The sequence below is a fragment of the Mercenaria mercenaria genome, chromosome 3 (assembly GCF_021730395.1).
Source record: "Mercenaria mercenaria strain notata chromosome 3, MADL_Memer_1, whole genome shotgun sequence".
In the NCBI taxonomy this organism is placed as follows: domain Eukaryota; kingdom Metazoa; phylum Mollusca; class Bivalvia; order Venerida; family Veneridae; genus Mercenaria; species Mercenaria mercenaria.
This window is the reverse complement of record NC_069363.1, coordinates 90879044-90905001: the sequence shown is the minus strand read 5'-3', so window position 1 is coordinate 90905001 and position 25958 is coordinate 90879044. Positions and strand designations below refer to the sequence as shown.

Below are 25958 nucleotides of genomic sequence, written 5' to 3'. Positions count from 1 at the left end.
CTCTACCTATAGGTAAGAGAGATCATTGCATAGAAGATTGAAGAATATATCTATTATTTTATTAGATCGATTTCTTTATTTCTAATTTAGCATCAGTTAACTTCAATTTATATTTATGCGGCATTATCGTTAATTTAACACATTTAAATGCACAGCAACTGAAAATTGCTTTTATAAAACATTCACCAAAAACACACTACATGTGCAGTAAGATGCGCATAATGCCACACAAGCATGTGGCAAGTGCCAGGCTGCTTAAAAGCAAGTATTTGGCAAGTATCTGAGCTTCTAAATTAAGGCAAGTATAGTGTCAAGTAACTCGGCTGCTTAAGGCAAGCACCTGCTGAAAGCAAGTACCTGGCAAGTACCCAGCTGCTTAAGGCAAGAATATGGCATTTAGTAGCAAGGCAAGTACCTGGCAAGTACCCAGCTGCTTAAGGCAAGAATATGACATTTAGTAGCAAGGCAAGTACCTGGCAAGTACCCAGCTGCTTAAGGCAAGAATATGTCATTTAGCAGCAAGGCAAGTACGTGCAAGTACCCAGCTGCTTAAGGCAAGAATATGGCATTTAGTAGCAGGGCAAGTACCTGGCAAGTACCCAGCTGCTTAAGGCAAGAATATGGCATTTAGCAGCAGGGCAAGTACCTGGCAAGTACCCAGCTGCTTAAGGCAAGAATATGGCATTTAGCAGCAGGGCAAGTACCTGGCAAGTACCCAGCTGCTTAAGGCAAGAGTATGGCATTTAGTAGCAGGGCAAGTACCTGGCAAGTACCCAGCTGCTTAAGGCAAGAGTATGGCATTTAGCAGCAGGGCAAGTACCTGGCAAGTACCCAGCTGCTTAAGGCAAGAGTATGGCATTTAGCAGCAAGGCAAGTACCTGGCAAGTACCCAGCTGCTTAAGGCAAGAATATGGCATTTAGCAGCAAGGCAAGTACTCAGCTGCTTAAGGCTAGAATATGGCATTTAGCAGCAAGGCAAGTACCTAGCAAGTACCCAGCTGCTTAAGGCAAGAATATGGAATTTAGTAGCAAGGCAATTACCTGGCAAGTACCCAGCTGCTTAAGGCAAGAATATGGCATTTAGCAGCAAGGCAAGTACCTGGCAAGTACCCAGCTGCTTTAGGCAAGAATATGGCATTTAGCAGCAAGGCAATTACCTGGCAAGTACCCAGCTGCTTTAGGCAAGAATATGGCATTTAGCAGCAAGGCAATTACCTGGCAAGTACCCAGCTGCTTAAGGCAAGAATATGGCATTTAGTAGCAAGGCAAGTACCTGGCAAGTACCCAGCTGCTTAAGGCAAGAATATGGCATTTAGCAGCAAGGCAAGTACCTGGCAAGTACCCAGCTGCTTAAGGCAAGAATATGGCATTTAGCAGCAAGGCAAGTACCTGGCAAGTACTCAGCTGCTTTTAAGGCAAGAATATGGCATTTAGCAGCAAGGCAAGTACCCAGCTGCATAAGGCAAGAATCTGGCATTTAGTAGCAAGGCAAGTACCTGACAAGTGCCCAGCTGCTTAAGGCAAGAATATGGCATTTAGCAGCAAGGCAAGTACATGGCAAGTACCCAGCTGCTTAAGGCAAGAATATGGCATTTAGCAGCAAGGCAAGTACCTGGCAAGTACCCAGCTGCTTAAGGCAAGAATCTGGCATTTAGCAGCAAGGCAAGTACCTGGCAAGAACTCCAGGTGACCAATCAGCCAGGTTCAACTGTTACCAGTCATATTTATAATGTTTTAGGGAAATCAGTACAATTAAGTGATACTTTATTAATTGTCCTTGATTATCATTAGGTTAAATTGACAAACAATAGAAGTTTGCTAAAAAAAGATCTAGATTGGTTCAATGGCTAATTAAGTGTTTTTACGGACTTAAAAGATATAAGATACAAATTGAAAATCTATGACGCTGCTGGCGGATACTGGCAAATAGCTCCAAACAGCCAGACAGTCTGCATCCTTTATTCGATAATTGTGAAGGAATAGACTTGAAAGAAGAAACAGTAAGTTTATTTGAGATAGTTTTAAGGAAAGACAGAAAGATAAAGAAATGATTTAATTTTCATTTAATAGACCTTTGTTTAAATGAATTAAAGGTTAGGGGTGTAGAATGGAGCACACCCTGTGGGCACCCTTCCTGAAATCTGTCAAGCATATGTTTTTAAATTTTTTCTATGCAGTTAAAAAGTAAAAGAATGAAAAATAATCCCAAACCAAAATGGCAAGCTTAATTAAGCTTGCATTAAGGTTGCAGCAAGACTGTAGTTGCAATCTTAACAAGTGTGCGGCAAACTTGTTTCAGCATATGGAACCGTCGCAACCATTATTTAAGCTGGAACAAACTAATTCGCAGGCTTCGTACAAACTATTTAAAATCTTGCAAGCTTGTAAGGCTATGCATGTTTGCGATTGGAACCCTAGTGATCTTAATTGTGACCTTGCAAGTTTGCACAATCATAATAAGATTGCAAGCTTGCGCAATCTTGCAAACTTACACAATCATAACAAGATTGCATGCTTGTGCAATCTTGCAAGCTTGTGCACACTTATATGGGTGTGGACAAAAACACTTCCTCAACCATTATTTAAGCTTGAACAAACTTAAATTCGCAGGCTTCATGCAACCAATTTAAAATCTTGCAAGCTTGTAAGGTCACTCTGTGAATGTGCATGCATGCGATTGGAACCCTAGTCATCTTTATTGTGACCTTGCAAGTTTGCACAATCATAATAAGATTGCAAGCTTGCGCAATCTTGCAAACTTACACAATCATAACAAGATTGCATGCTTGTGCAATCTTGCAAGCTTACACAATCATAACAAGATTGCATGCTTGCGCAATCTTGCAAGCTTATGCACATATGCATGCACTTAAATGGGTGTAGACAAAAACACTTGTTATGACTGTGCAAGCTTGCAACACTAGCTTCCTCAACCTTATTTATGAAGGACAGTCTCTATTGTTGCCAGAATTTGTTGTCTGACCCTTTTGCCCTTTGATACTGTTATTGTTATAACTTCATATCAAAGTGTAATAAAATATGATTAAATAAAATTTCATGAGAAATGGTTTTAGAAAAAATTCTTCAGGATTGGTCAGCCAGTTCAAGTTGCCTAGTTGAATTAAATGCATTGTTTCAGGGTGTGCTGACTTTCATTGTTCCCTTACGGAAATTTTCAGTATTGCTATATTGTAATTCCATTGCATTGTCAGGTAGCCTCAGTGTATGATCAGTTTGTTACCAGTTTAATGTCAGCCTATCATCACTTTAATGGTATGCTATTATCAGTTCTGGATATTTAAAACCAGTGCATTGCCAGCTTAATACCATATCTGACAACAGAGTGGTAATAATCTGGCAACACAGTGGAAATAAAGCTGACTACAACTGCATCATAATCAGACACACCATCAGAAGTGACTTTTTATTCAAAGAGAAAGATGAAACTTATCATTTTCCAGTAAAACAACTGACATCAAAATAACTTCAAACTGCCACTAAAAAAGATCTGACAACAAATGTCCAATAAACTGACAATAGGTGTGTTTTCGAATTTTCCAGACTACTGTCAGTGTATAACCAGACTACTGTCAGATAGAATATTTCTGGTACTAGACTGGCAATATATTCTGAGTGCTGCTATTCTGTAGCCAGAAGCTGACAATACACTGACACTAGTGCCAGTTTATTGCCAGAAATGGAAATTGTAGTGCCAGTATCATACCATGTTGTTGCCAGTTTTGTTGTCAGTGAGACCATCCAATAGCCAGTCTGTTTCCAGCTTCTGGCCAGTGTGTTGTCATTGTCATACCAGAAAGCAGTTTTGTAAGGGTTTGATGGTGCACACATAAGGTCTCTATGCACTAATTAATGTTTAAAAAGAATATATTCTTGACATACAAAGTGCAACATTTAATTATGATGAGGGTAACAAATTTGGTGAAAATTGTTTTAGTTTGTAATCTAAAACAAATTTTGTGCAAAAAAATGAACCGCATTTGGGTACTACAGTAAAATACAAGAAACAGTGTGTAAGTTGAAAATACTTGTAAAGATGTTACCCTGCTGGAATATTTTTGTAATAGCTGGCAATCGACTATATAAAGCAAAATTGAATGTTTTCTGTTCATAATTTGAATGCAAACTATTTTCAATATTAATTTGTTTTTTGTTATCTAGATTCATTTTTTGCCATTTTTGACATCTAATTATGCCATTATGTGCTTCAATGCATGGTTGCAATTATAATTACACAGTTTTAATTATTGACAACTATGTTGACCAGGAAGCTAAGTTATAACACCTTCACTGCCTTCAGCACTCCCTTTGTCCTGCAGCTGTATTGAGAAACCAGATTTATTTTCTCAAATTAAGATTATTGTTATGTGAGACATATTGTTTTTTGCCCCGGCCGTCCGTCCGTCCGTATGTCACACTTAATTTCCGATCAATAACTGGAGAACCATTTGATCTAGAACCTTCAAACTTCATAGGGTTTTAGGGCTGCTGGAGTAGACGACCCCTATTGTTTTTGGGGTCACTCTGTCAAAGGTCAAGGTCACAGGGGCCTGAACATTGAAAACCATTTCCGATTAATAACTAGAGAACCACTTGACCCAGAATGTTGAAACTTCATAGGATGATTGGTCATGTAGAGTAGATGACCCCTATTGTTTTTGGGATCACTCCGTCAAAGGTCAAGGTCACAGGGGCCTGAACATTGAAAACCATTTCCGATCAATAACTTGAGTACCACTTGACTCAGAATGTTGAAACTTCATAGGATGATTGAACATGCAAAGTAGATGACCCATATCGATTTTGGAGTCACTCTGTTAAAAGTCAAGGTCACAGGGGCCTGAATATTGAAAACCATTTCCGGTCAGTAACTTGAGAACCACTTGACCCAGAATGTTGAAACTTAATAGGATGATTGATCATGCAGAGTAGATGACTCCTATTGATTTTGGGGTCACTCTGTTAAAGGTCAAGGTCACAGGGGCCTGAACATGAAAAACCGTTTCTGATCAATAACTTGAGAACCTCTCGACCCAGAATGTTGAAAGTTAATAGGATGATTGTTCATGCAGAGTGAATGACCCCTATTGTTTTTGGGGTCAGTCTATTAAAGGTCAAGGTCACAGGGGCCTGGTCATGTAAAATCATTTCCGGAAAATAACTTAAGAACCACGTGACCTAGAATGTTGAAACTTAATAGGATGATTGGACATGCAGAGTAGATGACCCCGATTATTTTGAGGTCACTTGATCTAAGGTCAAGGTCACAGGAGCCTGAACAGTGACTTGAGAACCACTAGGCCAAGAGTGTTGAAATTTAGCAGGATGACTGGACATGACAAGTAGATGATCCCTATTGCAGCCAACCATCAGTGTCTCTTTGACTTTCACTCCTGATGCCTATTGACTTCTTGCCTATAGGACTTTGCATTGGGGGAGACATGCGCTTTTTTACAAAAGCAATTTTTAGTTTAAATCTGAAATCAAGGTCCTTTTATATGTTTCTATATAAGACATTATAAAATTTGGCTGGGTAGTTTAATTTAATATATGGCTAAATATGCCCCCACAAAACAAAGATTGGGGGGTATATAGGAGTGAGCTTGGCGGTCGGTTCGTCAGTCGGTCGGTCTGTTAGTTTTTGTGGTTTCCAGATGGTAACTCATGAAAGGATTGACCGATTTGAATAATTTTTGTTACACAGGTGTAACATCAGAAAATACAGGTCAAGTTGGAATTTGGGGTCAATAGGTCAAAGGTCAAGGCTACAGTGACCCTGAACAGTTAAACGGTTTCCGGATGATAACTTGAGAACGCTTGGGCGTGTGATCATATATTTTGTAACATCATGAAATACAGGTCAAGTTCGACTTTGGGGTCTGTAGGTCAAAGGTCAAGGTCACAGTGATTCTGAACAGTTAAATGGTTTCTGGATGATAACTTGAGAATGTTTGGTTTAAGATCATAAATTTTGGTACACAGGTGTAACATCATGAAATACAGGTCAAGTTCAACTTTGAGGTCTGTAGGTCAAAGGTCAAGGTCACAGTGACTCGGAACAGTTAAATGGTTTCCGGATGATAACTTAAGAACGCTTGGGCGTATGATCATATATTTTGTAACATCATGAAATACAGGTCAAGTTCGACTTTGGGGTCTGTAGGTCAAAGGTCAAGGTCACAGTGACTCGGAAGAGTTAAATGGTTTCTGGATGATAACTTGAGAATGTTTGGTTTAAGATCATAAATTTTGGTACACAGGTGTAACATCATGAAATACAGGTCAAGTTCAACTTTGAGGTCTGTAGGTCAAAGGTCCAGGTCACAGTGACTCGGAACAGTTAAATGGTCTGGATGATAACTTGAGAACGCTTGGGCCTAGGATCATATATTTTGGTACACTGGTGTAACATGATAAAATACAGGTCAAGTTTGACTTTGCGGCTAGTAGGTCAAAGGTCAAGGTCATAATAACACGAAACAGTTAAACGGTTTCCGGATGATAACTCCAGAACGCTTGGGCCTAGGATCATGAAAATTGATGGTGAGGTTGGTTATCTCCAGCAGATGAACCCTAATGATTTAGAGGTCAGTAGGTCACAGGTCAAGGTCACAGTGACCCGGAACATTTAAATGGTTTTCGGACAATAACTTCAGAACACTTGGGACTAGGATCACGAAACTTAATAGGGAGGTTGGTCATGACCAGCAAATGACCTGTATTGATTTTGAGTTCCAAAGGTCAGAGTGACCCTGAACATTTAAACCTTTTCCAGACAATAACTTGAGAACGCTTGGGCCGAAGATCATGTAACTTCATAGGGAGGTTGATCATGACCAGCAGATGACCTCTATTTATTTTGAGGTCAGTAGGTCAAAGGTTGAGCAAGTTCAGCTTTGACACTGGCTTAGTTCTGTGACAAGGCCATATTGTTGGGGTATAATTCGTCACTCCTGTGACAACTCTAGTTTAATCTAATATCCGCTCGCTAATTAGCTCAATAAGGGTTTAAAAGCTCAGATCTACGGATCTGATTGCGTGTTTGTGAGTTCGATCCTCAGGTGTTGTGTAATATATTCTCAGTGATGATTTGATAGAAAACATTGTGTCTGATTTATTCGTCCTCCACCTCTGATTCATACATGTGGGGCAATCTGACTAAAGTACATATCCTATTACGCTACGCATAGGATCTGAGAACGACCTATTCATGGCCTCGTTCTGACGACCCTTTCGCTAGCCAATCAGAGCCTAGCTTACAACATTTTGCAAATCTACCTGTAGCCTTGACTTTTATATTACAATTCTTATGTCCTATGTGTCAGATGGCCGTTAGCTCAGTCGGTAGGCAATTGCTTTGAAAGCGAGGGTCCGGGTTCGAGCCCTGAAATAACTGCATATTTTCTTATTCTTGGCATTCGAACAAGATGTCTGATTGGTTCAAAAAAAATGCAATACTGGAAATCCAAAATATACAGAAGACGTATGTGAACGGGTCGTTCTCAGATCTTCGTTTAGAAGATCAAGTACTTTAGTCAGATTGACATGTGGGGATATATGGCAGCTTGTTACTTGAGAGAACAGGTTTGTTACTACAAAGAACAGGTTTGTACTGGTACAGAATGAGTAAATGAATAGGTTAAATGAAGTAGTCTGTTAAAAAATGGCGTTAAACCTAAAACAAACAAACATTATTATCCCCCGACCAAAGTCGGAGGGATATAGTTTTGGCGTTGTCCGTCCGTCCATCTGTCCGTCTTTCTGTCCGTCCGTCCGGAGACATATCTAGGAAATGGTTGGGAATATTTATTTAAAACTTCATATACATGTTCACCACTATGAGTTCTTGCGGCCCGTCAAGTTTCAGTCAGATTGCCCAAGTAACACCAGAGTTATGGGCTTATGGCCCTTAGAAGTTTCTAGTGTTAACTATATAGGGTACTATAAATATGGCAATTTCTGCATCATAACTTTTGATATATTTGACCTAGAACTATGAAACTTAAACAGAATTTAGATCACCATAATTTGGTTGTATACACACAATTTCATTCAGATTTATTTGTAAATTAAGAGTTATTGACCTTTAATTGTATAAAAATCCACATATTTGTACATAACAAACTTATCATTTGGTAGAATTTCATTGAATTCTTTTCCATCAACATTTATTGTAAACATGTGAAGTTGTGTACCCACACCTGGTCACCCCCTTACCTTGATTACACACCCCCCCCCCATCCCCTACCCCCCCCCCCCCCCCGCACCAAAAAAAAAAAATCATTCCTTATTTTAGATTTTTTTCAAACAAACTTCATAAACATGTTCACCACTATGAGGTTATGGGGCCCATCAAGTTTCAGACAGATTGCCCAAGTAACACTAGAGTTATGGCCCTTAGAAGTTTCTAGTGTTAACTATATAGGGTACTATAGATATGGCAATTTCTGCATCATAACTTTTGATATATTTGACCTTTAACTATGAAACTTTAACAGAATTTAGAGCACTATAATGTGGTTGTGCACGTACAATTTTGTACGGATTTCTTTTGTAACTTCAGAGTTATTGCCCTTTAATTGTCTAAAAATCCACATATTTGTACATAACAAACTTACCATTTGGCAGAATTTCATTAAATTTCTTTCATTCTTTTCTGTGAACATTTATTATAAACATGTGAAGTTGCGCACCCACACCTGGTCACCCACTTGCCTTGGTCACACCCCCTCCCCCTCCCCCCCCCCCCCCCCCCCCCTCGAAAAAAAATGTTTTTTTATTTTTCATTTCTTATTTTAGATTTTTTTCAAACCTTCCAAGTTGTACCATTCCCCCACCTCACTTCTCCACCCAGTCATGCCCACCACTGATCATGCATTCTCTTCCCCCAACTTCACCCTTTTACCCTTGTTTTTTTTTTTCAGTTTTAATTTTCAATCAATATTTATAATCAGCATGTGAAATTTTGTTTCCTCTCCCGTTCCCCTGCACCCCCACCCCCTAAAAAATAAATATATACATATATCTATATAAATACATATATATATTTCCATTCCTTTTTTTTTTTTTAAATGTTCAAACCTTCAATATGTTAAGTTGTGACTGCACAAACCTTGCCCTCAGCCCTGTTCAAGATATCTTACCTATGTTCTCTTAAGGACATCTGTTCTTTTAAGTTCAAATGTACATGTTAAACAGCAACACCTGGTGCCAAACCACTCAAAGACAATATTTCGTTCCCGTTAAACTTCAAGCTCACATTTCAATTAACTGCATTTAATTTTAAAAGCTAAGCTTATTACAGTAAGCATATCCCATTGAAAATAAATTCTTTAGTCAGGATCAAAGTATCATACATTTATTATGTACTCTTTAATTAAACATTTGTTTTCTGTTAAATTGATTTTGACTAATGAAATTATTTGCTTCTTATTAACATCCTTAACTTTTTGCTGGATATATCTTTTTGCCATTCCTCACCACAAACCCTTTCGGCAGGGGATACCAACTCATCGAATTTGCTTGTTTAAATTTAATAGTTGGCTGCGTTTCTTCCAGTACTTAAATCCTGTTACAATTTACCAGTTTTCCCACTTACACTTTGGAAAAAACGAGGGAAGCTTAACATTTTGAGTGTTAATTATATTACACTGTATTATTACTTTGCGTGATTCCATAATAATATGTACGCTGTCATTTAGACAGCTCTTTTTTTAAAAAATGCTTATTTTATAGCCACAAGATGTATTTTTTTCCTGTGTAAAATTTGTTTACATACGAATGATGAATTACCAGGTAGCCCAGTTATCCTGAACATTAGATAACAATACATGATAATTAAGACAAACAAAATAAAGACAGTAGTAAAATATTTACAAATAGCATGAAATTTATAATGTAAAACACCCCGTCTGAGATTGATCAGTAGCAGCTTCTGATGATAAATTCAAAAGAAAGAAAAATATTTTGAAAATTGAAAAAAGAAATGCTCATAATTACCTCCCTTTAAGTTCTTTAAAATGAAGTTTAGTATGAATATAGTATTGTCTTATAAAGGAAAAGCCCCAGGTTAGGTCAAATATTGATCTGACAGTAATTTCCTGACTGTTGAAATCATCTCAGATTTTGACCATATTGAACCAGATCAAAACTTGTTTTACAGATGTTAAGATTTACTTTAATTGTGAACTTTTAGGAAAAACTTGGATATAATTTGAGAGTGTAGAGCAAAAGAGGCAGAATATTAGCCAACTGTTGCTCAGGCGTGTTCAAATCATTGCATATTAAAGGAAGAAAGAATTAGTTAACAGTTTTAATAGTTGTAATATTTGACTTTAACTGTCAAAATATAACATAATATGGTAACAAATGGAAGTTATTTTCTAAAAATTTCATGTTGGCTTTAATAATGGCCTCTTTGGTGCTTATTTCGAATCACTTGCCACTCGCTGATGTTGGTTAGAGCCTCACTGGCTTACGGAAGGTTGGTGCTTCTACCCAGGTGCGTGCTATAATAAAATTATGCACTGAAGGCACCTTTAGGGTCATCCCACATCAAAGCTGGAAGTTCCATATGATTATGATATTGTGTGGTACAGCATTAGACCCAATAAAAAAATCATATGCTGAGTGTCAGAAAAATATCAACAGTATACGTATTTATAAGCGCGTGTTCAGCCAGTCAGCTCTCAGGTAGGATTGCTGTCTTAATTTAAAGGCACTGACCTCAAGATCAGATAATGAGATACCGAGATGCCTTTAATATAAAGCTTTTTATTAAACGACCACTAAGTAGATCTGTGGTGTATTGGTATAAGAATGCTGGAAAAGTTTTATTGCCACAGCAGCGTGCCCGTGGGTTTGATTCTCCAACTCGGGCATGATTTTTGTGTTGAATAATTGGCATTTTTAAGACTGTTTAGAAATAAAAACTCATGTTCTTATGTTCACAATATGACCAAACTATCAGTCATTTTTAGGGAAAATCTGGGGGTCAGTGCTTGTGAGAAATATCTGTATATTTTGTTTTCTTTAAATGTTTATCGGGACAATCTTACATCTGTTAACAGGCCGTGTTCACAAAGCATTTTCGTCTCAGCTGAGTTGAGTTTGAACTTTTAATATCATTTTTACTAAAACTTCAAGCTTAAATCCAAAATGAGACTGACCATTAATACTGAATAGTCACATTAAAATAGTTATTAACATAAAATTTAGTCTTAAACATGCTATTTAAATATAAATGAGAAGTAAAATTTCATTAACAAACTCAGCTGAGACTGAAAATGTTTTGTGAACAAAGGGCCAGATTGTTTATCTGATAAGTTGTTAAATGCAAGTGCATGAAACTTAAGTTGTGTTGGAAGATACTGCAGTTGATAGTTATCAGTAATGCACTTCATATGAGATTTCATAACGCTCACTGCATAATGTGAAACTGTTTTGACTTTTTTTTTGTAGGATGGTTACTTTTGAATGTGTCTAAAACAATCAATACATTAATGGATTAAGTTTTTATGGGGTATGGATTTTATTACCGTCTGGACACTGGGGTAATTCACTTAATTCTAACATTCTTTAGCACTGACAAAAAACATCACAATCAAGCCGGGCTTACGAAATATGTATAATATCAAGCCCAAATCAATATTCACTGGCCCTGTTTACAATTTATATCATTATGCTAAGATGTGATGTTAATCAATTAAATTGTTTGAAAATTTAACATCTGAATTTTATATTTATTTGTGTTTGCTTATATAAGTGCTTAACCCTTTCCCTGTTAAATTTCTATAACAAACTTGTACCATTAACTGTTAAAAGGGGTGCTTAAAAAGATACTGGCTGAATAGCGAACAATGTACTGGTAGATCATGATCACTGACTGCACGGATGTGCAGGCTGATCATGATCTACACTGGTCGCAAAGGCAGAACCATGTCCAGCATGGTAAGGGTTAATACAAGTGGAAATTTTCACTGATGGTGTTTTTAAAATTTTGATTTTTGTATCCTGGTTGCTGAACCAAAATAGTTATTGTAGCATAGCTAACAATAGTTAACTGTCTGCATTTGACTGAAACTTCACAAAATATTACTTCCCCGTCATCTGACCTGCTGAAACAATGCAATCAGATTACTCTTGATATCTTGATTGAATTTAATGTAAATTATTGCCCTTTAGACTCTGGGCCTACCCTGCCATTTGCCAGTGTAGCCAAATACTATGTACAAATTCAAACACTGGCTACCGATTTTTGAAATTGGCTACAAGAATTTTATTAAAATGTGGCCAAATTCCAGCAATTCAGCTTCAATTTGGCAATTTCTCTAAAAAAAAAAAGGCTTAGCAACTTTCCGAGGCCCAGGAGAGACCTGAGTGAGACATTAATATGTGCCATGCACAGAAACCATTTTAACAGCTCAAAGGTCAAGGTCACAGTCCTTAGTTGATGTATACAGATTACTAAATGCTCAGGTGAGTTATTGTGATCGCTCGATGTCCAGTGTCCGTCGTCTGTCTGTCAAAAGTTAGCTTGTGTATGCGATAGTTGCTGTACTTTTGCAATTGATCTTCATGAATTTTGGTCAGAATGATAACCTTGATGAATCTAGGCCAAGTTAAAAAATGGGTCATCTTTGGTAAAAAACTAGGTCACTAGGTCAAATCAAAGAAAAACCTTGTGTATGTGATAGAGGCTGTATTTTTCAACTGATCTTCATGAAAAATTGTGAGAATGATAACCTTGATGAAATCTAGGCCAAGTTCGAAAATGGGTCATTGGGGGTCAGAAAGTAGGTCACTAGGTGAAATTAAAGAAAAACCTTGTGTATGCGATAGAGGCTGTATTCTTTAGCTCACCTGAGTCAAAGGTTCATGGTGAGCTTTTGTGACTGCTCAATGTCTGTCGTGTGTAGTGTATCGTGCGTTGTGTGTCCGTCAACAATTCCTAAACAAATCTTCTTCTTGAAAACCACTGGGCAGAAATACACCAAACTTCACAGGAATGATCCTTGGATGGTCCCCTGTCAAAATTATTCAAAGAATTGAATTCCAAGCAGAACTCTTGTTGCCATGGCAACCAAAAGGAAAAACTTAAAAAAATCTTCTTGTCCAAAACCACAGGGCCTAGGGCTTTGATATTTGGTATGTAGCATCAAATAGTAGTTCTCTACCAAGATTGTTCAAATTATTCCCCTAGGGTCAAATATGGCCCTGCCCTGGAGGTCACATGGTTTATATAGACTTAAATAGGAAAAAACATTAAAAATCTTCTCGTCTGAAACCACAAGACCTAGGCCTTTGATATTTGGTATATTTCATTGCGTGATGGTCCTACTAAGATTGTTGTCTGAAACTGCAAGGCCTAAGCTTTTGATATTTGGTATGTAGCATTCCCTAGTGGTCCTTTACCAAGATTATTTAAATTATGCCTCTGAGGTGAAGAGGCCCCATCCAGGGGGTCCCAAGTTTTACATAGACTTATATAGGAAAAAAACTTTAAAAATCTTCTTGCCTGAAACTGCAAGGCCAAGGCCTTTGATATTTGGTATGTTGCATTGCCTAGTGGTCCTCTACCCTAATTGTTCAAATTATACCTCTGGGGTGAAAAGAGGCCCTGCTCTGGGGCAAATCTTCTTGTCTGAAAGTTCAAGGCTTAAGCCTTTGATATTTGGTATGAAGCATTTCTTAGTGATTCTCTAACAAGATTGTTCAAATTAGGGGTCACTTGACTGTGACCTTGACCTACTGACCTACGTTTTTGTTTTTTTAAGATACAGCCTTGAAATTTGGATGACATAATATAGTTTTGCACACCGATATTAACAGCATAGAATTTTGGACCACGTCAGTAACTTTCGATAAAGATTTCAATACTCATTTTTAATGTTCTTAGTCCTCACCTACTGACCTGCTTTCTTGTTTTTGAAGCTACGGCACGATTTGGACCACATGTATAATGTTTGATACAGGTTTCAATACTCCTCTTGAATAGTCTTAATCATGACCTTCTGACCTACTTTCTTGTTTTTGAAGATACGGCAAATTTGGACTACATGTAGAACTTTTGATACAGATTTCAATATTCATCTTAAATATTATCAGCCCTGACCTACTGACCTACTTTCTTGTTTTTGAAGCTACAGCAAAGAGAATTGGACCACCTGTATATTTTTTAACAGATTTCAATACTAAGTCTTATCTTGAAGAATCTTTACCATGACCTTCTCACCTAGTTTTTTTTGTTTGTTTTTGAAGCTTTAGCAAAGAAATTTGTTCAAGCAAGCAATTAAACTCAGGTGAGCGGTATAGGGCCATCGTGGCCCTCTTGTCAATTGATCTTCATTTTAAAAATTTCTTTATAATATCATCATCTGCATGTGTGGTTATAAACTCTTATTGTATTTTTTATAGAATTATGCCCCTTTTGTACTTTTAAAGTTTTAAGTAGAGGTCTCTTATTGATATTCATTTTACTGTCAAATCGCCGAATAGTGGAGCGCGCTGTCTTATAGACAGCTCTTATTTCAATTGATCTTCATGAATTAAGTCAGAATGATATAATTGCTTTGATGAAATCTAGGTCAAGTTTGAATATGGGTCATCTGGGGGCCAAAAGTAGGTCACAAGGTCAAATCAAAGAAAAACTTTATGTATTTGAGGTTGTATATTTCAATCGATCTTCATGTAATTTGCTCAGAATGATCGCCTTTTTCAAATCTAGGTCAAGTTTGAATATTGGTCATCTGGGGTCAATAAAAACTAGGTCACTAGGTCAAATCAAAGAAAAATCTTGTGTTTGCAATAGGGACTGTATTTTTCGCCAGATCTTCATGAATTTAATTCAGATTGTTTGCTTTGATGAAGTCTATGTCATGTAAAAATATGTGTCATCTTGGTTCAAAAACAAGGTCACTAAGTCGAATCAAATAAAAACTTTGTGTATGTAACAGGAACTGCATTTTACACTTAATCATCATGAAATTTGATCAGAATGTTTGTTTAGAAAAAATCTAGGTCAAGTTTGAATATGGGTCATCTGGGGTCAAAAACTAGGTCACTTGGTCAAATCAAATAAAAACCTTTTGTATGCAAATAAGGACTGCATTTCACATTGGATACTCATTAATTTAGTCGGATTGGCTGCCTTGATGAAATCTAGGTCACATGGGGCCAAAAACTAGGTCACTAGGTCAAATCAGAGAAAAAACTTAATCTTATAAAAAATAACAATCTTAGTGAAAATTGGTCAGTATAATCGTTTTTATGAAATCACTAGGTCAAACATGTTTACACTGTTATGGTGTGTTTCTCAGGTGAGGGACCTAGGGCCATCTTGGCCCGGTTGTCTGGTTTTCCTAAAATATTTTTTTTAGCTCACCAGAGCACAAAGTGCTCAAGGTAAGCTATTGTGACCGGTCATTGTCCAGCGTGCGTTGTCATTTGCCTTGTGAACACTCTAGAGGCCACATTTGTGACCCAATTTTTATGAAACTTGGTCAGAATGTTAGTCTTGATGATCTCTAGGAAAAATTTGTAACTGGGTCATGTGGGGTCAAAAACTAGATCAGTAGGGCAGATCTAAGGAAAAGCTTGTGAACACTCTAAAGACCACATTTTAGCCCAGTCTTTATGAATCTTGGTCAGAATGTTTATCTTGATGATTTCTAGGCCAAGTTTGAAACTGGGTCATGTTGGGTCAAAAACTAGGTCAGTAGGTCAGATCAAAGGAAAAGCTTGTGAACACTGTAAAGACCAGATTTGTGACCCAATCTTTATGAATCTTGGTCAGAATGTTTATCATGATGATTTCTAGGCCAAGTTTTAAACTGGGTCATGTTGGGTCAAAAACTAGGTCAGTAGGTCAGATCAAAGGAAAAGCTTGTGAACACTCTAAAGACCACATTTGTGACCCAATATTTATGAAATTTGGTCAGAGTGTTTTTCTTGATAATCTCTGGGTCAAATTCGAAACTGGGCCATGTTGGGTCAAAAACTAGGTCAGTAGGTCAGATCAAAGGAAAAGCTTGTGAACACTCTAGAGACTGTGACCCAATCTTTATGAAACTTGATCAGAATGTTAGTCTTGATGATTTTTAGGTAAAGCTTGAAACTGGGTCATGTGGGGTCAAAAACTAGGTCAGTAGGTCAGATCAAAGGAAAAGCTTGTGAACACTCTAAAGACCACATTTGTGACCCAATCTTTATGAAATTTGGTCAGAGTGTTTTTCTTGATAATCTCTGGGTCAAGTTCGAAACTGGGCCATGTTGGGTCAAAAACTAGGTCAGTAGGTCAGATCAAAGGAAAAGCTTGTGAACACTCTAGAGACCGTGACCCAATCTTTATGAAACTTGATCAGAATGTTAGTCTTGATGATTTTTAGGTCAAGTTCGAAACTGGGTCATGTGGGGTCAAAAACTAGGTCAGTAGGTCAGATCAAAGGAAAAGCTTGTGAACACTCTATAGACCACATTTGTGACTTAATCTTAATGAAACTTGGTCAGAGTGTTATTCTTGATGATCTCTAGGCCAAGATCGTAACTGGATATGTGGGGTCAAAAACTAGGTCAGTAGGGCAGATCAAAGAAATCGTTTGTGAACACTGCAGAGACCGCATTTGTGACCCAATCTTAATGAAACCTGGTCAAAATGTTAGTCTTGATGATCTCTAGATCAAGTTTGAAACAGGGTCATGTGGGGTCAAAAACTAGGTCAGTAGGTCAGATCAAAGAAAAAGCTTGTAACACTGTAGAGACCGCATTTGTGACCCAATCTTCATGAAACTTGGTCAGAAGGTTAGTCTTGATGATCTCTAGTTCCAGTATGAATCTGGGTCATGTTGTTTCAAAAACTAGGTCAGTAGGTCAGATCAATGGAAAAGCTTGTGAACACTAGAGACCACATTTGTGACCCAATCATTATGAAACTTGGTCAGGATGTTATTCATGATGAATCTAGGTCAAATTTGAAACTGGGTCATGTTGGGTCAAAAACTAGGTCACCCGGTCAAATCAAAGGAAAAGCATGTGAACACTCTAGAAGCCATAGTTGTGACCCAATATTTATGAAACTTAATCAGAAAGTTTGTCTTGATGATTTCTATGTCAAGTTTGAATCTTGGTTATGTGGGGTCAAAAACTAGGTCACCTGGTCAAATCAAAGGAAAAGCTTGTGAACACTTTAGCGGCCACAGTTGTAACTCAATCTTTATGAAACAGGGTCAGAATGTTTGTCTTAATCATTTCTTGGTCAAGTTTGAATCTGGGTCATATTAGATCAATAACTAGGTCACGAAGCCAGATCAAAGGAAAATCTTTTCAACACTCAAGAGACCACAATTTAAGTTTGAAACTCATGAGAATTATTCAGAATATTTGTTTTGATAATCTATAGGTCAAGGTCGAATCTGAGTCATGTGGGGTCAAAATCTAAGTCACCCGGTCAAATCAAAGGAAAAGCTTGTGAACACTCTGGAAGCCACAGATATAACCACATCTTTATGAAATTTAGTCAGAATGTTTGTCTTGATGGTCTTTAGAACAAATTTGGCTCTTGGTCATGTTGGATCAAAAACTAGGTCAGTAGGCCAGATCAACTCTGGTGAGCGATATATAGGGCCATCATGGCCCCCTTATTTGTAAATAAATAGGGCCAAGTGTCCTTCTTTTAGTTTAATTGTGAGCTGTGCATGCCTGTGACTTTTCATTGTTGCGGGGACGTCCGTGTCTGTGACACATTTCTAGTTTCCAATAAAAAATATGAAATATACTTTGTGTCATTATATCTAATAATAGTCTCTTTATGAGTTTTGTATCATTTTTGATGTATCTGAGTTTCAAAACGTTGTTACTTGAATTACTATTATTATAAGTTTACCAATTTAATACGGAGAAACAAAAATTGCTGAAGTTAAATATCAGTTTCTTAATGTACTTACAAAGGCATTTAAACTTTACTTAGTTCATTAGTTGTATCACTATGTGTAGGCGAGGTGAGTGAAAAGAATTTAAATTTAGTTATAATAAAAAGGGTACTTACTTTTCGTCATTCTTAATGGATGTATACAACATTACAGGTTTTGTGGTTTTTATTGGAATTTATAATTACGTAACACTAATCATCACCAGATGTATTTAGCAAAAAATATGTCATAAAAATATTACTTCAGTTACTTTTAAAGGTACATAACCCACACACTTAAGGTAAAAAATTGTATTAGAATTCTCTCAAAGATCTAAAAGTGAGTACTCTGAAAGTGACTAGCAGTACAAACTTATGGACATACATTTAAAATTGTGCAAAAGGTAGTAAACTTAAAATAATGCAGAAAATTTACATTCTGATTGTATTTTTACCATTATCTAGTTTATATATATTCACCTACTTGATCATTTTTCTGTGTCCTATATACGGCTGACTATAATTCTATTCCAAACTTAGTGGAAATGAACATGTTGAAAAATTTCACCCAAACTGTGGGCTATTAGCTTTAAACGAGATGCTGATATATCGTAGAAAGCAACTAGTGACTTTCACCCATTCCAAGAACAGGCTCTTAAACTTGGGATATTAACTTTGCGGATTTTTTTTTCTTTTGTGTAAGGGATTTAAGAGAAATTCAATATAATTTTCAGGGTAAACTTGATGTTTTATTCAGGGTGTGATCAAAATTTTGTGTAAATCTCACATAATTATATGTTATTATGTGGTTATGTTAAAATTATTAGGATATATTATTAATGATTTAACATTTACCACAAGTGACATTTAATAGAAAAAATCAATAATTTGAAGGTTTTAATTGCCTGTTTACCAGTGTTTATATATTTAAGAGCTTTGTATAAGCTGCCATATTTTTGTTGTAATTATGATAATTATACTTTTGTCATCAAAGGTTAATTCATAATGGTTTTGGCTGCTGTGGGTTACTGCCATGTTATTTTCTTGTCATTGCCTGTTTTTGTAAATTGTTATCTCATGTATTTGTCATACTTGTATACATGTACCCCCATCGAAAGATCAGATGTATTATGGGAACACCCTTGGCAGATGGGCTGACGGCATCCACAAACTTTGTCCGCAGCCTTAATTTTCCTCTTCACGCATGGAGGGAATTTGATGTAACTTGGCACAAATGTTTGCCATCATGAGTCAGAGTGTTTTGCACAAGAACCAGGTCCCTACATCTAAGGTTAAGGTCACACTTAGAGGTCAAAGGTCAGATACAAGAATGACAACTTAACAAGCTCTCAACCGGTGTATTTTGTGACTATGTCACCCTTCTTTGAATCATTTCACATAAAGGAAATTATTATTGAGTCCATTCTTTTTATACGCCCATCTCTGAAAGAGCGGGGCGTATAATGTAAACACCTGGGGTAGGCGGGCAGTAAATGGCGTCCAAAAGCATGTCCGCTCTCTAGGTCAAACAGTTTTCATCAAATCTTCACCAAACTTGGTGACAATGTTTGTGGGCATAATATCTTGGCCAAATTTGATAACCAGCAAAATCCCCACAGGCACTCTTGAGTACAGTTTTCATCCAATTTCAACAAAGCCTTGTCCGCTCTCTAAGTCAAACCAGTTTGAATCCGATCACCACCAAACTTGCTGAAAATGTTTGTGGGCAAAATATCTGGGCCAGGTTCGATAACCAGCCAAACCGCCCCAGGCACTCTTGGATTATGGCCCTTGCATTAAGCCATATTCAGTGATGTCCTGTCCGTCCATCTGTTCGTCCGTCTGTTTGTCCATCTGTACGAGGGTTAACTAAATGGGACTTGCCCTTTACCAATGTGAGTTTGAGCCTCGCTCGGACATTGAATTCTTCATGTGAGGATGAGGAAGCCATCCAGCTGGCTTTATGATGGAAGCTATAGCTAGGTTTGTGGTTTTACCTGGTCTCTGCCCGTGTTTGAAGTATAATGCACGGAACCAGGGCACCTTGGATCTTCCTCCATCATCAAAAGCTAATTGTGTTATGTGAACACAGTGAACCATTAAACCAAACAAAAAAAAACTCATAGATCTACTACAAGTTGCGAAAAATAGGCGACAATTTTGTAATGTCTATTAAAGAATTGACCATCACAGATAATTAAGAAGCTGAGTAAAATTTGATAATAAATTCTAAGCAATTTTATTCATGCAAACCTGGCATAACAGTGAAGCCAATTGTTAACATTAAAAAATAAATGTTCTTGTACATTATCAAAAAATGAGATTATATTTTATAACAATGATTTTATTGCACCCCCACTATTGACCTATGTGTACAGATTTACAGCTTATATTAGCTATGTTGACTGTCAGACTGTAGGCACTATTTATGAGATAGTGTATCATAATTTAACACTATAATGTTTAGACAAAACATGACCATAAATCGTAACTTTATTGTAGGCTGCATACTGAGTGTATAGTAAAAATCTGTATTAACCCTTACCTTGCTTACAATTTCTGTAATGAACATGTCCGTCTTTCAATTTGGACAGTGCCATTAACTGTTAAAAGGGGTACTTACCAAAAAGTTACTGACTGAATGGCAGTGCAGACCTTGATCAGACTGCATGGATATGCAGGCTGATCATAATCTACACTCGTCATAAGGCAGAATAAAATTTTGTGTCTAGCATGATATAAGGTTATTATAAAATACTTCCAAATTTATATCTGAATCATTGTGAGCAATCTTTGTGATATATTAATTATTATTCTCAGCTTAGGGCATGGTTACCTTAACCTATCCCAAAAGATTTGGCAGATTGCTAAATTCTATCTATGCTAGTTAATCTCATGCAAAAGTATAATTCTCATGTATAAGTATGATTCTCATGCAAAAGTATTTTCATGCAGTAGTATTTTTAATTATGCAAAAGTATTCGATTTTCATGCAATCTACTCTCATGCAAAAGTGTTCCATTCTCATGAAATAATATTCTCATGCAAAAGTATTCTCATGCAAAAGTATTATGCAGTAGTTTATTCTCCTGCAATAGTATCATGCAGTAGTATATTCTCATGCAATAGTATTATGTAGTAGTGTATTCTCATGCAGTAGTTTTATGTAGAAGTATTTACTCATGCAATAATCTCATTCAGTAGTGTATTCTCATGCAATAGTGTTATGCAGAAGTATATACTCATGCAATAGTATCATGCAGAAGTATATTCTCATGCAATAGTGTCATGCAATAGTATCATGCAGTAGTATGTTCTCATGCAATAGTGTCATGCAGTAGTGTCTCTAATGCAATAATATTAAGCAGTAGTATATTCTCATGCAATAGTATCATGCTGTAGTAAATACTCATGCAGTAGTTTTATGCAGTATATACTCATGCAATAGTGTCATGCAGTAGTGTATTCTCATGCAATAGTATTATGTAATAGTAAGTGTATTCTCATGTAATAGTATCATGCAGTAGTATATTCTGATGTAATAGTGTCATGCAATAGTGTCTTCTCATGCAATCATATTATGCAATAATGTCTTCTCATGCAATAGTGTCATGTAGTAGTGTATTCTCATGTAATAATATCGTGCAGTTGTATTTACATGAAGTAGTGTCATGCAGTAGTGTCTTCTCATGCAATAGTGTCATGTAGTAGTATATTCTCATGCAATAGTGTCATTCAGTAGTGTCTTTTCATGCAATAGTGTCATGCAGTAGTATAAACACATGCAATAGTGTCATGCAGTAGTGTCTTCTCATGCAATTGTATCATGCAGTAGGGTCTTCTCATGCAATAGTATCATGCAGTAGTATACAATGTATACTCAGGCAGTAGTGTCATGCAGTAGTATATACTCATACTGTAGTGTCATGCAGTAGTGTCTTCTCATGCAATAGTGTCATGCAGAAGTGTCTTCTCATGCAATAGTATCATGCAGTAGTGTATACTCAAGCAGTAGTGTCATGCAGTAGTGTCTTCTCGTGCAATAGTATTATGCAGTAGTATATTGTCATGCATTAGTATTTTATCAGAGGTATATTCTCATAGTATCATGCAGTTGTATATTCTCATAGCGTCATGCAGTAGTATATTCTCATAGTGTCATGCAGTAGTATATTCTCATAGTGTCATGCTGTAGTATATTCTCATAGTATCATGCAGTAGTATATTCTGATAGTGTCATGTAGTAGTATATTCTCATAGTATCATGCAGTAGTATATTCTCATAGTAATCTGCAGTAGTATATTCTGATAGTGTCATGCAGTAGTATATTCTCATAGTATCATGCAGTAGTATATTCTCATAGTATCATGCTGTAGTATATTCTCATAGTATCATGCTGTAGTATATTCTCATAGTATCATGCAATAGTATATTCTCATAGTATCATGCAGTAGTATATTCTGATAGTATCATGTAGTAGTATATTCTCATAGTATCATGCTGTAGTATATTCTGATAGTGTCATGCAGTAGTATATTCTCATAGTATCATGCAGTAGTATATTCTGATAGTGTCATGCAGTAGTATATCCTCATAGTATCATGCAGTAGTATATTCTGATAGTGTCATGCAGTAGTATATCCTCATAGTATCATGCAGTAGTATATTCTCATAGTATCATGCTGTAGTATATTCTCATAGTGTCATGTAGTAGTATATTCTCATAGTGTGATGCGGTAGTATATTCTGATAGTGTCATGTAGTAGTATATTCTCATAGTGTGATGCAGTAGTATATTCTCATAGTATCATGCAGTAGTATATTCTGATAGTGTCATGCAGTAGTATATTCTCATAGTATCATGCAGTAGTATATTCTCATAGTATCATGCTGTAGTATATTCTCATAGTATCATGCTGTAGTATATTCTCATAGTATCATGCTGTAGTATATTCTCATAGTATCATGCAGTAGTATATTCTGATAGTGTCATGTAGTAGTATATTCTCATAGTGTCATGCAGTAGTATATTCTCATAGTGTCATGCAGTAGTATATTCTCATAGTGTCATGTAGTAGTATATTCTGATAGTGTCATGCAGTAGTATATTCTGATAGTATCATGCAGTAGTATATTCTCATAGTATCATGCAGTAGTATATTCTCATAGTGTCATGCTGTAGTATATTCTCATAGTATCATGCAGTAGTATATTCTGATAGTGTCATGTAGTAGTATATTCTCATAGTATCATGCAGTAGTATATTCTCATAGTATCATGCTGTAGTATATTCTCATAGTAAACATGCTGTAGTATATTCTGATAGTGTCATGTAAATAGTATATTCTCATAGTATCATGCAGTAATATTCTCATAGTATCATGCAATAGTATATTCTCATAGTATCATGCAGTAGTATATTCTGATAGTGTCATGTAGTAGTATATTCTGATAGTATCATGCAGTAGTATATTATGATAGTGTCATGCAGTAGTATATTCTCATAGTATCATGCAGTAGTATATTCTCATAGTCTCATGCAGTAGTATATTCTCATAGTATAATGCTGTAGTATATTCTCATAGTATCATGCTGTAGTATATTCTCATAGTATCATGCAGTAGTATATTCTGATAGTGTCATGTAGTAGTATATTCTCATAGTATCATGCAGTAGTATATTCTCATAGTATCATGCTGTAGTATATTCTCATAGTATCATGCTGTAGTATATTCTGATAGTGTCATGTAGTAGTATATTCTCATAGTATCATGCAGTAATATTCTCATAGTATCATGCAATAGTATATTCTCATAGTATCATGCAGTAGTATATTCTGATAGTGTCATGTAGTAGTATATTCTGATAGTATCATGCAGTAGTATATTATGATAGTGTCATGCAGTAGTATATTCTCATAGTATCATGCTGTAGTATATTCTGATAGTATCATGCAGTAGTATATTCTCATAGTATCATGCAGTAGTATATTCTGATAGTGTCATGCAGTAGTATATTCTCATAGTATCATGCTGTAGTATATTCTCATAGTATCATGCAGTAGTATATTCTGATAGTGTCATGCAGTAGTATATTCTCATAGTATCATGCAGTAGTATATTCTCATAGTATCATGCTGTAGTATATTCTCATAGTATCATGCTGTAGTATATTCTGATAGTGTCATGTAGTAGTATATTCTCATAGTATCATGCAGTAATATTCTCATAGTATCATGCAATAGTATATTCTCATAGTATCATGCAGTAGTATATTCTGATAGTGTCATGTAGTAGTATATTCTCATAGTATCATGCAGTAGTATATTCTCATAGTATCATGCTGTAGTATATTCTCATAGTATCATGCAATAGTATATTCTCATAGTATCATGCAGTAGTATATTCTGATAGTGTCATGCAGTAGTATATTCTCATAGTATCATGCAGTAGTATATTCTCATAGTATCATGCAGTAGTATATTCTCATAGTATCATGCAGTAGTATATTCTGATAGTGTGATGCAGTAGTATATTCTCATAGTGTGATGCAGTAGTATATTCTCATAGTATCATGCTGTAGTATATTCTCATAGTATCATGCAGTAGTGTATTCTCATAGTATCATGCAGTAGTATATTCTCATAGTATCATGCAGTAGTATATTCTGATAGTGTCATGTAGTAGTATATTCTCATAGTATCATGCAATAGTATATTCTCATAGTATCATGCAGTAGTATATTCTGATAGTGTCATGCAGTAGTATATTCTCATAGTATCATGCAGTAGTATATTCTCATGCATTCTAACACGACCAGCAAATAACCTACATATATATATAGAGCAAAATCTATCTCTGGTTATTCTGCAATAAACCACTCTCGGGCAATGATGTCATCTGAACTTAGTGCGTAGCACGGTCGTAAAAAGTAGTTACCACTTTTTTAACACTGTTGATACTAGTATGTTGTGTTAGGGTCGAAATAATAAGTTTCCAAGTGTGATTTATCATAGGATAACCAGAGTTTTTCGTTCTGATGCGAAACAATGTTTCACTAGGGCCTTCGTGATATATTCTTACGCATAAGAACTCAAAACACGGGTTATTCCACGATAAACCACGTTTGGGAACTTATTATTTCTTAAATAATATTACATTCTCAGGCAGTTTACAACACCACTAAAGAGCAAACATCTCTCTACCAATCGTATAGATAATTTTTGTGGTTGATTCTTTCTCATCACATATAATTCTTATTAAACGAGATGCTGATATATCATAGAAAGCAACTAGTGACTTTCACCCATTCCAAGAACAGGCTCTTAAACTTGGGATATTAACTTTGCGGATTTTTTTTTCTTTTGTGTAAGGGATTTAAGAGAAATTCAATATAATTTTCAGGGTAAACTTGATGTTTTATTCAGGGTGTGATCAAAATTTTGTGTAAATCTCACATAATTATATGTTATTATGTGGTTATGTTAAAATTATTAGGATATATTATTAATGATTTAACATTTACCACAAGTGACATTTAATAGAAAAAATCAATAATTTGAAGGTTTTAATTGCCTGTTTACCAGTGTTTATATATTTAAGAGCTTTGTATAAGCTGCCATATTTTTGTTGCAATTATGATAATTATACTTTTGTCATCAAAGGTTAATTCATAATGGTTTTGGCTGCTGTGGGTTACTGCCATGTTATTTTCTTGTCATTGCCTGTTTTTGTAAATTGTTATCTCATGTATTTGTCATACTTGTATACATGTACCCCCATCGAAAGATCAGATGTATTATGGGAACACCCTTGGCAGATGGGCTGACGACATCCACAAACTTTGTCCGCAGCCTTAATTTTCTTCTTCACGCATGGAGGGAATTTGATGTAACTTGGCACAAATGTTTGCCATCATGAGTCAGAGTGTTTTGTGCAAGAACCAGGTCCCTACATCTAAGGTCAAGTCACACTTAGAGGTCAAAGGTCAGATACAAGAATGACAACTTAACAAGCTCTCAACCGGTGTATTTTGTGA

General features: G+C 36.2%; 1 protein-coding gene across 7 annotated transcripts in view; it reads left to right on the top strand.

The window, feature by feature from the left end:
- The window catches only part of LOC123524075 (uncharacterized), a 128562-nt gene that overhangs the window by 27874 nt on the left and 74730 nt on the right, over positions 1-25958 (top strand). The window contains exon 1 of one of the 7 annotated variants that reach the window (XM_053539253.1): positions 1872-2000. The exons of 5 other annotated variants lie outside the window; for them this stretch is intronic. The gene's annotated coding sequence lies outside the window, so the exon portion shown is untranslated. Of the gene's footprint in view, positions 1-1871; positions 2001-11434; positions 11571-25958 lie in introns of those variants that run through there. One more of the 7 variants, XM_053539252.1, reaches the window with a different exon arrangement.